Raw genomic sequence first — 12,578 nt, 5'->3', positions numbered from 1 at the left:
ACGGTTCATGGGTTCATGCCCCACATCGGAATTCAGCACAAAGAGTGCTTCGGATCCTCTGTTCCCTTCTCTCTACACCTCCTTGCTTGCGCTTTTCCCAAAATAATAAATATTAACAAAAAAAAATCAAAAACCTGAAATTCTATTGGGGGAGGGGTGGGCAACACAACAAACACAGAGGAAACAAATACAAATTAATCAACCGTTAACCTGAAAATTAAAAAAAAATTTAAAAGATGGGTAGGCTGCATTTTGTTTTGTTTTGTTTCCTCTGATTTTGGAGGGGGAATGGTGCCCTCAGATCCCCAGAAGGTAGAGGGGTAATGGAGGCTAAATTGTCAAAGAAGTCTTCACAGAGAAGCATGAAGATTAGTCTTTTAAAAGGGCTTGAAATCAGGGGCAACCTGCTGGCTCAGTTAGAAGAGTGTGCAACTCTTGATCTCAGGGGGTTGAGTTCGAGCCCCACGTTGGGTATAGGCATTACTAAAAATAAACAAACTTTAAAAATAAATAAAAAATAAAAGGAAATGAAAGCAAGAATGAGTACAGAATCTACAGAGGGAAGAGAGGAGGCCATAGGGACTCTGGTGTTTGTTTGGTCAAGTTGGGAAACAGATCACAATGGACACACAGCTGTTTGCAGTCCAGGCCTTGATAACTGATACAGAAGTTAGAACGCACCGTCCTGCTCTCCCTTTCATGCTTTCTTTTTTCTGATAGTATTTAATTACTATGGCACATATTGTTTACTTATATTACTGTATGGTATATTTCATTTTTATGTTTATTTACTTTGTGTACTTTCTGTTTTTCCTCTCTGGAATGGAGGTTTCAAGAGAGTGAAGGTTTCTCTGTTGAATCCTCAGCGCCTAAATCAGCACCTAGCATAAAATAAGACTTTAACACATAGTTGTGGAATTAAAGAACATGTAAAAGAACATCTAAAAGAAATAACCCAAACCAGATCTGACCTCAAAAAAAAAAAAAGAAAAAAAGAAAGAAAACAAAACAAAAGAGCCATCTAAGCCCACATTGCTATGCTCTTGGTAGACATAACATCCTTCCCAGCTGGCTAGCATATTTAAACCAAAACTGGGGGCTCTGTTTGAAGCCAGCTTTTACAGCAGGGGGCCATGGCATAGCAATATCTTCCTCAGCAATTGCAATGACCAGGCAACTATCAATTTCTATACCTTGTATTTCTGACATCTCCTCTAGACACAGCACTGAAAATTCAAAGACTTGTATCACCTAGATTTCATCTTCCGGATCCCCTGTGTTTCTTCCCAGTGAAATCAGTATTTTTCTAGGCTGCCATTCTAAAGCACGATTTAACCACGGTGCTTTAGTCCTTCTTTCGGCCGTCTGCAAGTTTGCCTTAGATAACGCAACACTGGCCTTCTCTAAAAGCCTCTTTTAATTCTACACTAGTTATCTATTGCTGCCTAAACAAATTACCCTACGGTCTAGCAGCTCAGAACAGCACACATGTATTATCTCACAATTTCTGTGTCAGGAATGTAGGCATGGCTTAGCTGGGTCCTCAGGCTCAGGATCTCTCTTAAGACTGCAGTCATGTTGAAACTCAACTGGGGAAGGACCCATTTCCCAACCCCGTCCTGAGGTTGTTGACAGCATTCAGTTCCTAAGGGTAGCTAGCCAGAGGCCTCCCTCAGTTCCTTATCATATGAGCCTCTGCATAGAGCAGCTGGCTTCATCCAAGTGAGCAAGTGAGGCAGGAAGAGAAGGGCAAGCAAGACAGAAGCCAGTCTTTTTTGTAACCTAATCTCAGAAGCAAAAAGCAAGTCACCCGGTTCGGCCCAAGCTCAACAGGAGGAGATTTTACAAGGGCATAAATACCAGGGGATAAGGATCGCTGAAATCCATCTTAGAAGCTGCCTACCACAAGTAAGTTAATATATTGCTTCTAATCCAAATTCTAACTCCAAAGGGCTTCAATTTTAGCTTATAAGACAAGGGTGGATTGTGGTAATCATTTCATAATATATACATGTATCAAAATACAGGTGTTTGTACATTGTAAATATATACAATTTTTATTTGCCAGTAAGACAAGGAGAGTGAGAAAAGGTATGAACTTATTCTGGTTCTTCCTTTCTAAATTACTGTTTTGACTAATTAATCTTTGGTGATCTTGGATGATTCAATTTCATGAATCTAAAATAACTTTTGCAAAATGATCTTTGTTTAAACTGTTTCAGTCCTCTGTATTGAAAACACTGTTGATGTTTAGAAAGAACCCAACAGTATAGTGCATTCTTGGACTGAGGGCCTGCTTCAAGGATACCTACTTTTTTAAGTGCTAAGGCTACGCTATACCTCTTTGTTGAGTTAATTTTGATTGAGCTTGAATAGAATTCTTTCAAGATTCCTCCTCCTGCTTTATCTCCACTTACAAACAAGTTCTACCCAGAATGCCCTAAAGAACACGAGTTATATAAGACATGCTTCTATTGCTGAGGCTGAATAAGTCTAGGAAACACTGTATATTTTATTAGTCATGAGACACATTACTATACTAAAGACCCTAAAAAGTCCAGCGGTAAAGAAACCTACTTACTCTCAGCTTAAAATTTCCCAAGCTTATACAACCCATAAATCCTCTTACGTGTAACACCCATTAACATCTTGTGAAACTAAAGTTATGCTAAATACTTTTTTGGGAAATAACGCCTTAGAGCAAAAAGTACCTACTTCTATCTTTGGCATTCAGGTGAGTTAATGCAGTGGCAAAAATTCAAGGGAAAAGATAGACATTGGATCCTTCTTGTAAGCAACCAATTCTTTAGAAAATATCTTGCAAAATACCTACAATCTCCAATACTTATAATGATATATATAAAGTCCTTAAGTACTAATGTAAAGCAGTTGAACATTCACCATACTGCTTCCATTTTCAGAAACATCAATGTTTTATTGTTCCATTGAAGAACACAAATTAATATCAACAACTAAGGACTACTTTTTTTTTTTTTGACAGAAAGACCTCATTACCAATACTTTAACCAGAAGCAACCTCCAACTTCTGTTCATAATCGTTGATGTAATAAATACTATAGAACCTAGAAATATATTGTTTTGTACCCTCTAAATATGATGTGGTTCTTTCCTTTACCATCACGTGAATAATCATTTTCGCCTTCGGCCTAGTAATTTTGATTGATCTTCAATAGAATTCTCTCTCAAGATTTCCCTTCCTTCTGCAGAATATTCACACTGACCCCTTGAATGCAATATGGTACTGTACCGATTAAAGATGGCCACAAGTTCGTGACTCCTCTTTCCAAGAAGAGGTGGAGTCTATTTTCCCTCCCTTTGAACCTGATCTAGGCTTGGGACTTGCTTTTTTTTTTAAACTTTTTTTTTTTTTTTAATTTATTTTTGGGACAGAGAGAGACAGAGCATGAACAGGGGAGGGGCAGAGAGAGAGGGAGACACAGAATCGGAAACAGGCTCCAGGCTCCGAGCCATCAGCCCAGAGCCTGACGTGGGGCTCGAACTCACGGACCGCGAGATCGTGACCTGGCTGAAGTCGGACGCTTAACCGACTGCGCCACCCAGGCGCCCCTTGGGACTTGCTTTGATCAACTAGAAATACAGCAAGAGTCATGGGTCACGTTGCTCTGGTTCCCATCCTGTTAGCTTTTGCTCTTACTCTCTTAAAGCCAGCCACCATGCTGTGGAGGGCCTTGAGCTAGACCGTGGAAGGATGACCGGCCGTACAGAGACGGTGACAAAGCCTCTCCCCTTGATCAAGCTTGAGTCAGGCTCCTCTGGGTCCTCTGTTTGAAGAGGCCCTAACCCTGGGCTCTGTCCTGGGTCTGTTCACTCCACTTTTAGCAAAAATCCTGCTGAGTCAGTCTGTTGAAAATATCACCCTCAATACCTTATCACCCTGGCCTGCCTTTGGCAAGAATCGTATCAAGTCAGTTTGGCCAAGAGCTTCCTAACCCTGATATTTCCTGACATTTCCTCTTGGTGATTTTTCATCCACTGACCCCCCAACCCTGCTCCTTGGCTATACATTCCTGTCTTTCCTTATTGTATTCAGAGTTGAGCCTAATCTCTATCCTTTACTATAAATTCCATTGGACTGGTCCCCCTGGATAAAGTCTGTCTTGCCATCCTTAACAAGCATGGTAAATAAATTTCTCTAACAAAGGATCCTCGTCACCTGGAAGATGAGAAGTGTCAGCCTAAAATTGTCAGGAGGCAATAATTAAGCCAGAGCATTTATTTGGGATCAAAGAATTGCAATTCAAGGTGCACAGATTTGGGTGGCAAACCAAATAGTTTGGAGCAAAACTATTTTTGGAAGCAAAAGTCAGGAATTTTTAAAGCAAAAAGGGAATGCTTGTATACATTTTTTTTTTTTTAATGCTTATTTATTTTGAGAGGGGAGGCAGGGGAGAGGAAGGGGCAGAGGGAGAGAGCATCTCAAGCAGGCTCCACACTGTCAGTGCAGAGGCTGATGGAGGGCTCCATCTCACAAACGGGGTGATAGTGACCTGAGCCAAAACCAACTGACTGACCCCATAGGCACCACTACAAAGAATTTTTGATTGGTGTTCACAGCACAAAGCTCATCTTCACTGAATATAATCTGTTGCTAAGGCTCTCACTAAGCAAAGTCTGTTACTGTAGCAAGTTGCAGATGTTCTGACTGGGCCCTTGGATTATTTGTGGTTCAGCCCAGTTCAGAAGTTCATTGTTCCACCAGTGACGACATGCATGAGGTCCACCCCCTTAATAGCCTCCTAGCTCCATTTTAAAATCCCTTGACGTAAGTGACTCCATTCAATTTGATAATTCACAGGAGTCATCTTTGATGTTTCAGCCTCAGCCAAGCTCCTAGCTCAGTGGTTCTTAGTCTGGGCTATTTTATCCACAGGGACACTTTTTGGTTGTCACTACTGGCATCTAATAGGTAGAGGCCAAGAACGCTGCTAAAATCCTACAACGTGCAGGACAGCCTCCACAACAAATAATTATCTAGCCCCGAATGTAGTGAGAAGGTTGAGATATCCTATTCTCGTTGAATGCAGCCGTATGGGTCATCATGTCTTCACCGCGTCGAGCAGATCACCCAGATGAGCCCAGTCAATGCACAGAATTGTGAGAAATACATGGCTGCCATTTTGAGGAACTATTGGGACAGTTTCAACGGTATGTTATTGTTCAACCACTCAGGGGGCCTGGAGGGAGGGACCGTGTGGTCTAAATGCTCCTACCGTAGCCAATTTTAGGCTACCAAGATGAGCCACTGACCTCAATGCTGGAAAGGTGGATGCAGTCGGCTCTGTGAGCCAGTGGCACTGTGATAGAAAACTGAGGCAACATCCTGTGTACAATGTCTCTTTTTTTTTCTGTGTACAGTATCCTTTTATGTCTGAATTCTAGGCATGGGCATTTCCTGTGTTCACTTGCCCGCACAGTCGGGTCTCTCTACTCGTATACGGTGGTCACATTTCTGTTGGAAGCTTCCCCTTTAAACGCCAACCCACTGGTTCTGTCGTCTTTCTGGCTTGTACCATTTTTTGCACCACGAAAATTGTCGAATTGGGTTTAGCCAAGAGGCTGCCACAGAGGATCACAGGGTGGACCCCACTCCAACACAATCCCACCGCATTCTCAAATTTGTGGTTACTGAGGTGAATGGTCTGATTTAGGATAAAACGTTGGCCTCATTTCTTTGTGAAATGAGACGTCTAAACAACAGGTGAAGGGGGCTAGGCAAAGTGGAACATGAGTAGCAAGGGGACCACGCATGTCCGGTTTGGGCCCACACTGGAGCACACTTCTGTTCAGAAAATACCTTTGGCTTCCGGATAGAGGCAATTTCTTCTAGCACATAAGCCCAAAATATTCTTTGTTATATGCTAGAGCAGCCATTTCTGAGGTTTTAGGGCGGACGCTGGATTTAGGTTCTATTAAAACTTATTATCGTTTTGTGGTTAAGAGAGATTATTCATGCAGCCCAACTTCCTGGGCTTCGGTTTTGGCTTACAAGTTGTATGATCTTGGGCAACATATTTGTGAAATAAGGGTAATAATCGTATCTATTTCAGAGTTAAGATAGACAGTGTCTGGGTAGTGCCTAGTACATGGTAAGCTCTCAATAAGCAGTCGGTATTATTATATGCGCAGGAGCATTTGAAGTTTGTAATCGGGGTTGCTGTTTAACTTCATAAATGCTATCTAACAGTTCCCGTCTCCACTGTAAACAAGTTTGTTGTTGTTTTTTTCTAAAAGCAGGGCTGGTTCTAGGTCAAGGATAAACTGCTTTCAGCACACTTTTGTCTCACCCAAGAACAAACCACACCCTACTTCCTGTTGCGTGCAAATACGGGTACCTTTAAAGGGACAGTCAAACGCACGCAGGATGCTACAGATTGCCACAGGGCGCACTCTGGCGTACACAGCTGGAAGCCCGGATGATGCTTTGCCCGAGAAGTTGAAGTTGATTTGTGTGGACAGAAGTTATTGCAAGTTACTAAATTTAAAAATGATACGATGGGGGCGCCTGGGTGGCTCAGTCGCTTAAGCCTCCAGCTTCAGCTCAAGTCATGATCTTACAGTCCCTGAGTTTGAGCCCCGCATCAGGGCTGTGCCCTGATGCTGTGCTGACAGCTCAGAGCCTGGAACCTGCTTCGGATCCTGTGTCTTCCTCTCTCTCTTTCCCTTCCCCACGCACATTCTGTCTCTCCCTCTCCCTCTTTCTCTCTCTCTCGAAAATAAATAATAAACATTAAAAACTTAAACAAAAACTGAAAAGATATAAATGATGCGATGAAAACAGTATTTTTGAAAGAATAATCTAATAATCTTTGATTTTAAAGAAAAGCAGCAGCGCCTGGGTGGCTCAGTCGGTTGAGCCTCTCACTTGGGCTCAGGTCATGATCTTGCACTCGGTGAGTTTGAGCCCCACGGTGGGGTCTGTGCTGACAGCTCAGAGCCTGGAGCCTGTTTCAGATTCTGTGTCTCCTTCTCTCTCTGCCCCTCTGCCTCTCACGCTCTCGCTCTCTCTCTCAAAAATAAACATTACAAAAAAAAACTTTAAAGAAAAGCAACCTCATCACCTTATTCCATGTAGATGGATACCATAAATTTCAACTCACAAATAAGTTGTGAGCATCTTCTAATTCTAAGGAAACCCCATCAGGGTAAAAGAAAACCCAATATTTATTATGTTGGTTTGTTTGCTTTAAAAAAACACACAAAATTAAGTTACTATTCCTCAAGGCTTGTCAGAGAACCTGAGGGGCTCAGTTGGTTTGAGCATCCAACGCTTGATTTGGGGTCAGGTCATGATCTCACAGTTTGTGAGATCAAGACTTGTGTCTGGCTCTGTGATGACAACACAGAGCCTGTGTGGGATTCTCCCCCTCGCCCTCTCTCTCTGCCCCTCCTCCTCCTTCTTCTGTCTCTCTCTCTCTCTCTCTCTCTCTCTCAAAATAAATAAATAAATAAATAAGTAAACTAAAAAAAAAAAAAAAAAAAGCTTTGGAAGTTCCAGGTAAAACTGAGCATTTTGTCATTAAACAATGTTATCCAGTGGTCTGGAAGTCTCTTATGCCAGCTCTGGATTAGGTCAACAATCCTGAGTTCATTGGTTTCCTAAGACGTTTTTAGGTTCCAGGCTGGGATAAAAGAAGGGCCAGACAGGGGGCCTGCTCCACATTCTGTCTCTCAGCCTCTCTCTCTGCCCCTCCCCCCCATTTCTTTCTCTCAAATAAATAAACTTTAAAAAAAAGAACAAGAAAAAAAAATCAATTAAAAAAACAATGAAGGGCCAAACATTTTCTGCCAAACATTCTAGATGACTGTTTCCTCACGTAGTATCCAGAGAAGTAGATTTAACTCAACATGCATTTCTGTAGTAGCAATTTTGTGCAATGCTCTGTAATAGATGAACAGCAAACATCTTTCTTTCTCCTTAGTTTACAGGCCACAAAAATGTCATGACCACAGCATCAACAGGTTGAAAAGAAGGAACTTTTTATTCAATCTGTCTTTTCCTCCTTGATTCACATAAGGAACATCTTCCACCTTCTGGTCTGTAGGTGACAATTGGATTCATAATCTTTTCCTTTAAATTGTCATTGTTCAGGGGTGCCCTGGGTGGCTCAGTGGGTTAAGTGTCCGACTCAGGCTCAGGTCATGATCTCACCGTTCGTGAGTTCGAGCCCCACATCAGGCTCTGAGCCTGGAGACTGCTTCAGATTCTGTGTCTCCCTCTCTCTCCTCCCCTCCCCTGCTCACATTCTGTCTCTCTCTCAAAAATAAATAAACATTAAAAAAAACTAAAACAAATAAATAGTCATTGTTCAAATTACCAGATGAGCCTTATAATGGCAACTTTGTTTGATTTATTCTCAAAAATATTTACTGAGCATATAATGAAGTTCTATGCCAGATCCAAATGCAAAGCAACGGAAAACGATCCCCATCCACTCCCAAAGAGCTCACAGCCTGGTGAGAGAAAGATGCAGATATGTCTTTATTTTCATGATTTTCTTCCACAGGACTTAGAGAGAACAAAGAAATGTGCAATACAAGAAAATAAAGCATATCAGAAGCAATGAGAAAGATAAGGCAGAAGGAAAGCAATGATGGGATCATACAATAGAGGTAGGCTAATGTCCAGAATAAATACAATGAAGGCCTACATGTATTTGCCAAAGATCCACCAGGAGTTTGGCTCTAAGCTTTTTAGCAATCTCTGTGAAAAGAGAAATATGATCAGTTACACAATCTACAGCTCCCACCAGCTACCAGCAGACCAATTGCTCTGGAAAAACATAAATCGTGCTGATATAAGTCCCAAACAAGCCCTCAAGATCCTGCAAATGCAATGCTATGCAGTACACGGAAGAATATCCTCAATAATAGCCTTATACCCAATGGAGTGGAGCTATTTCTTACAGCACATCAAAGTCCAGGCTGATGGCTTACCATCAAAGTTCAGTTTAGTAAAAGTAATTTTATAGGAGGTCACTTAAGCAGAAAATCATTATAACATGATAGGTGCAGTAATAGAAATATGCACAAAGTGCTGTGGGAGAGCAGAGGGACACAAGTGCAATCGCATTATTCAAGTTGGAGCAGACATCATCATCAAGGAAAGATTCTGGAAGCTTCTGTTCAATTTCCAAAGGAAATCCACAGGTTTTGCTGCAAGAGCCTAACTTTCTTAGAACATCAATTTTTTTTTTAATTTTCTTTTTAATGTTCCTTCATTTTTGAGAGAGAGAGAGAGAGAGAGAGAGAGAGAGACAGAGTGCAAGCAGGGGAGGGCAGAGACAGGGGGAGACACAGAATCTGAAGCAGGCTCCAGGCTCTGAGCTGTCAGCACAGAGCCTGACGTGGGGCTCGAACTCCCAGATCATGAGATCATGACCTGAGCTGAAGTCAGACACTTACCCGACTGAGCCACCCAGGCACCCCTTAGAACATCAATTTTTATTACGGATGGAATATTGTGTTATTGTTTTATAATGTTTTTTAAAGTTTCTTTATTTTGAGAGAGAGAGTGAATGTGCACATGAGCAGGGGAGGGGCACAGAGAGAGGGAGAGGGAGAGGGAGAATCCCAAGCAGGCTCTATGCTGTCAGCATGAGATCGTGAAAATCAAGAATCAGACCCTTAACCGACTGAGCCACCCAGGTACCCTGGATAGAACATTGTTTTTTCTTTCTTTTTTTTTTTAAGTTTTTTCTTTTTATGTATTTTGACAGAGAGATAGCAAGAGGGGGAGTAGAAGAGAGAGAGGGAGACAATCCCAAGCTGATAGCAAGGAGCCAATTGTGAGGCTCGAACTCACAACTGTGAGATCATGACCTGAGGCCAAGTCAAGAGTCTGACACCTAACCGACTGAGCCATCCGGGAGCCCCAGAACATTGTTTTAAAAGGGCTTTGTTGGGGCTCCTGGGTGGCTCAGTCAGTTAAGTTTCCAACTTCGGTTCATGAATTCGAGCCCCACGTTGGACTCTGCACTGACACTGTGGAGTTGCTTGGGATTCTCTCTCCCTCTCTCTCTCTGTGCCCCTTCCCCACCTGCGCAGGTGCACACATGCTCTCTCTGTCTCTCTCTTTTTTTTTTTTTTTTAATTTTTTAATGTTTATTCATTTTTGAGAGACAGAGAGAGACAGAGCATGAGCGGGGAAGGGGCAGAGAGAGAGGGAGACGCAGAATCCGAGGCAGGCTCCAGGCTCTGAGCTGTCAGCACAGAGCCCGATGCGGGGCTTGAACTCATGAACTGTGAGATCATGACCTGAGCTGAAGTCGGGCGCTCAACCGACTGAGCCACCCAGGCACCCCTCTGTCTCTCTCAAAATAAATAAATAAACTTAAAAAAAACAACGGGGCTCTCTCATCACAGCAAAATTCACGTTAAGAAGTCAAAACATACCTTTAATGGAAAAAATTCTCGTTTTCTTTGTAATTTACATATCTTGGATCACCCGTATTATTAAATACAGTGAATAATACATTAAGAAAGTAGACCGTACCTAGCTGAAGGCTGGGTGCTCAAAGAATCAGTGAAAGTTTAGAGTTACGTCAAGTTTTAAGTAGGCTCCCTCAGAAATCCAAGACCACAGAACAAAAGGAATTTTGAGGGGGATTAGTTCTGGTTCCATGTTAAACTGCATTTCTAATAAATGACATGGTCAAGAGTTGTATTTCTCCTGAACACTAGAAAAAGAGTGAACGGAGAAGGAAATTGTCAACATAAATAATCCACATATTTGACATCAAAGAAAAAGTCTTGGATTTCCAATCCATCCAATAAAAGGAGGTGACAAGATTTGTCTTGAAGGGAAAGAAAGGCAGGAAGAATGCAAAATGCTTCTATGGTTGATTTAAGGAAGATAGTATTTTTCCTCAGGGTTCAGCCAAGTATGAAAGAAGTAGCATTTCCTGGCTTCTTTATACTGTGACTTAGCTTCCTCATCAACAGGTACAGAGCAGGCTCCATGGACCATGCAGGTGAGTGGCAGACAAAGTCCCCTCTGTAGCACGATGGTTGGGACTGACACCAAATAACAAAGGATAATGATAAATCTCCACAGACAAAAATGCTCAAAACGAGAAGGACTGGCACAGATGTGAAATCAGGGGCGATCCTCTTTGACCACCACTGGTCAGAGAGCACGCGGAAACATTCGTCTCGACTTCTCTATCTCTGAGCATATATGATTGGTCGCTGAGATTACAAAATGGGTATTTAAAATCTTTCCCCGGCAGTGCTTTAGATACTAGGCTTGATAACATTTTTGTGTGTGACAGAAATAAAATTTGAGTGTTTAAAACCCATCTGCCATCCTGTAAAGGCTATGGATCTTTCAGTTTAAGGATCTCGTTTGCTGAGCACAAATGAAGTCATCTTCAGAATTAGACTCCTGAAGACTTTATGAAGTGATGGGTGAGGAGGAGTTGAGGTGAGGTTCATCGCTGTGTATCAGAGTATGATAGGAAAAGACAGGGCAGAAGAGGCAGAGAGGGAAAGGATAGGACCTCAGGTCCCAGGGTGGGGAAAAACACCTATTTGGGAACAATGCTGGGAGTGTCGGACCACAGCAAGCCCCCTCAGGCATCAGGTTCCTCTGAAGAATGTAACAGACCCCACCTACTCCCCCTCAGATTTCCCCTCAGGAATTTTACAAAAGACCTAAGTGTGCCCACACACCACCCCTCCTGTGATGGAAACGAGCCTATCAGGAATGGACAACCCAGCACCTAGAACCATCAAGCCAATAAGGGCAGAACCTGAGAAGGAACAAGGGGGAAGGGAGAGGGGAGGGCTGATCAGAACCTTGTAAAACGAGGACCCTTGCCTAGAGTCGTGGGTATTCACCTTCGAATGTCCCCTCTCTGTAAAGAGAGCTTTCCTATTATACTTCCTTTCTGATCTTATACTCTAATAAACTTTGGCCTGCTGCTTAATTTGTGTCTACCTCTTCATTCTTTGAGGCAGCGAGACAACGAATCCCGAGTATTGTGGTAAAAAAAAATCCTGCAACAAGAGAGTGGAGAGTAAGTGCACAGGGGACCGAGAAGGGGAGAAGGTAGGGGGTGCCTGGGTGACTCAACCCGTTAAACATCCAGACTCTTGGTTTTGCCTGGGGTCATGATCTCATGTCCTTGGGGTCAAGCCCTACATTGGTCTCTGTGCTGACGGTCAGGAGCCTGCTTTGGATTCTCTCTCTCTCTCCCTTTCTCTCTCTGCCCCTCCACCACATGCGCGTGTTCTCTCTCTCAAAATAAATAAACATAAAAAAATAGATTACAAATGAAATACAGTAGGAATGGAACACTATAGCAGTTTTGATGGGTTTTCCACAGTAATGCACAGCTGTGAAAAGCACTTTGACCTATTTGTCCAAGGATGGCCAAATCCAACCTCCAAATTGGACATTATATGAAAGGGAAGGAGGAAAGACCGGGAGGAGGAGACTCATGAACTGGGTGGGTGGGGGGAGGGTGCTATTTGAAGAAGATATCTGGGAGAGGAGACCCACCTCATAAAATAAAATGTCTTGGGCTGTAAATACC

This window comes from Neofelis nebulosa, chromosome 6 (genome assembly GCF_028018385.1).
Source record: "Neofelis nebulosa isolate mNeoNeb1 chromosome 6, mNeoNeb1.pri, whole genome shotgun sequence".
NCBI classification, from domain to species: Eukaryota; Metazoa; Chordata; class Mammalia; order Carnivora; family Felidae; genus Neofelis; species Neofelis nebulosa.
The sequence above is the reverse complement of the archived record's forward strand: the minus strand, read 5'-3'. Positions refer to the sequence as shown.